Here is a 2,854-nt window from a genome sequence, read left to right as displayed (position 1 = left end):
CGAGGACCGGAGTCGCGTGGCCCCGCAGTATCCCCAGCGAACTCGCTACGCCCCATTTACTTTGCTTTCATCTTTCATCCCATTTCCGGTCGCGAGTTCCGCGACGTCTCGCCTGCCTTCTGCCAACAAAACAATGAAAAACAATGAAAATCCATAATTTGTTTTGCCATTTCACTACCAACACATGGGATGGAGGAGGGTTGGTGGTCGAGAATGCGGAATGTCTGGCTGGCTGGCTGGCTGGCACATTCCGAGATACGGCCAAAACGGGTCGGTCGTCTGCTTTCGAGTGACTCCCTGTAGGGGCCTGTGTGTTTGCGACATGGGCGCTTGGTTCGCTGGAAAGTAAAAGTGACCACCAGAACACTATAGCGCCCGGACGGGAATGCCAACTTTCGGCCAGCAGCCAAAAGTTGGGTTTTTTTTTTGCGGTTGGCCCAACAGCATGGAATCCGTGGAATTGAGAGTGGGGCTTAAAGCTCTGGCTAGCAGGATCATAGTTGAGGTTTGTGTTACCGGAATACTCTCGGAAATTGCTCTGTAACGGGAGGGGGGAACGTCGATTGGAATGCACTTAAAGCGTTAGTAGCAGCTGTGTTGCTGCACTGTAGACAACGCCATGATCATGATCATGATGTGGTGTTCTAGCACGAATGCAAGTTCAGTTACAGCCACTCCTCTGAACGAATCTTTTTAAAAACACATGTTAGTGCGGCCGGAAACGAATATTTTATACGCTCTCCGGGACGACGGTATTAAACAGATTGAGCACGTTAAAGAGAAAATGTCGAAACATGCTCCAAACAGAGCTCGCTAAGCCCTGTTCTGTCTCACGCGACTGTTCCTTTGAAGGATGGCCTTCGTGGAAATATCTGTTTGTTTATCGAGGATTTGCGTTCTTGGAAATGCACACCAACATTAATCGTCTTGCGTTGGCCTTGTTCAGTACAATTTGACCCATTTTATCAAGGCTACTTCACTTTTTTCAAGGAGAAATTATCAAAATGCCTTTTTTGGCTGTCGATACTCTTTTGCAATAAATTTCCTTAGCCACTGTTGTTGAATGATACTTAACAGCTACAAATAATGACGAGAAATTGACTGCTTCCTCGAAGGTCAGCCATCCAAGCAGATAGTCAATGAATCAGGTCGCAAGAGTGGTGAAAATTAATGTCGATACCGCAGACTCAAGGTGTGTAAATGCTCGAAGAATTAATGGAATGTACATCATAAATCTTTATAAGACAGTACAGCGTCCTCTTTGCAATCAACTTTATACCAGGGAGATCAAAAAGGTAGGTCAAGAAAAATGTCAAGGACTCTATCGACTGAATCTGGGTCAGGAAATTGTTTTATTATTTTAATTGATCGATAAATTGAAGGTCCGATAGAATGACCCCAAACTTATGTGAAATCAAGTTAATCAAGTCCTCGAAAGTAACACGAGATCGTGTAACCTCCACATGATGAGAAAGTCATCAAACAAATCATCACTATTTTCAATTATGATTTCAATTCGCTTAAGCAGGGATGCTTACACATCTATCGAAAGAGATTTTAGGCATTTGCGTAATGTTCAATTGTTCGGAATAGTCCAATTTATCTGATTTTATTTTTAAAAAAATGCAAGACGAATAAATAAACAATAAACACCCTTTGATGCGTTTGCCCAGATAATTACTTTCCCCAAACTTCACTTACCAAAATCTATCCGTTTCACAAAAACCATCAACCACCAGCAACATATCCTCCAAAAGCTGCGCTGTAATAAAAAGCCATAGCCACACTTCCCTACACCAAAGCGCACCAGGGATAATCGTTGGCAACTTTTCAGCATTTTCCTAACTCACGCTTTTCATTACTCCATCCCTTCATCCCGATCCGGTCCGGAGGAGAGCATACCAAAAAAAAAAATCCACACCCCGTTGGCTCGATGCTGGACTTTGGTTTATCCTTTCAATTTTCACTAACCTACACCACACTCGGGCACTCGGTAAGGTTCGACCATCCCTCCCTCAACGCCACCATACTTCCCGGAACCCGGGTGCCAGAAAAACTACAATCGGAAAGCGTGAGCGTCTTTGGATTTGCAAAACCGGATTAAACTGTCCTTTTTTTGTCGGTGTGAGAGTGTTTGTGGTTGTGTGCATGGTGCTGGGATCGTTCTTTTCCATCCCCGCCGGAACATCCCGAAACCTCGAGGACGCTATGGGTTGGCATTCAGCACATTATAATTACAATTAGGGCTGCAGCAAACCCGCCGGCGGTACGTGAGCGTTACCTGAAGCTCCAGCTTTCCCATCGTGCTTAACGCTCACTTAATTCCGTGCCAGGACCAACCAACCAACCAACCAACCGACTGCCGCTAGCAAGGAGTAAAGGATGCCAAAACAGTGGAAACGAGATGGAGAAGAGATTGAGAGTAAAAAACAGAGAGCGGTGGTGAGGGAGCTTCGAGTTGTGAATTGTTCTGTACGGTGATCCGGAGTGGAGCAGACCATGGATTATACCCATCTGCGAATCGTGGCCCTCCTGGCTACGCCCCGGTTTTGTGGTTGTTGGGTGATTAACATTGATTAAATTGAAATTCTCGGCCACTTGGTGAAACGAGTGGTGACCATTGATGGTGTAACTGCAGTTACTGCAGCATCTCGCTGTGCAATTCGGTGTGTATTCTTTTCGCATTTTATTATCTTCTACGCTGCCATCAGTTGGGGATACTTAGGACGTAAGTAGTCACTTTAAGGGTAAGGTTTGATTTATGGTATGAGTGGATGTTTGCTTGAGTAGCATGATAAGACATTCTAGACATTTTGCTCTCTCTGTCTTACTACAAGTTGCTTTAATTACTAGT

At 44.8% G+C, this 2,854-nt stretch overlaps 1 protein-coding gene across 1 annotated transcript in view; it reads right to left on the bottom strand.

Annotated features, from left to right (window-relative positions):
• Positions 1-1,456: 1,456 nt before the first annotated feature.
• Positions 1,457-2,854, bottom strand: part of LOC126577591 (toll-like receptor Tollo) — a 26,779-nt gene continuing 25,381 nt past the window's right edge. Inside the window, exon 2 of the mRNA XM_050239330.1 lies at positions 1,457-2,854. This exon is cut by the window's right edge and continues 2,399 nt beyond it. The gene's annotated coding sequence lies outside the window, so the exon portion shown is untranslated.

This window comes from Anopheles aquasalis, chromosome 3 (assembly GCF_943734665.1).
Source record: "Anopheles aquasalis chromosome 3, idAnoAquaMG_Q_19, whole genome shotgun sequence".
Lineage (NCBI taxonomy): Eukaryota > Metazoa > Arthropoda > Insecta > Diptera > Culicidae > Anopheles > Anopheles aquasalis.
This window is presented reverse-complemented; position numbering and strand designations above follow the sequence as displayed.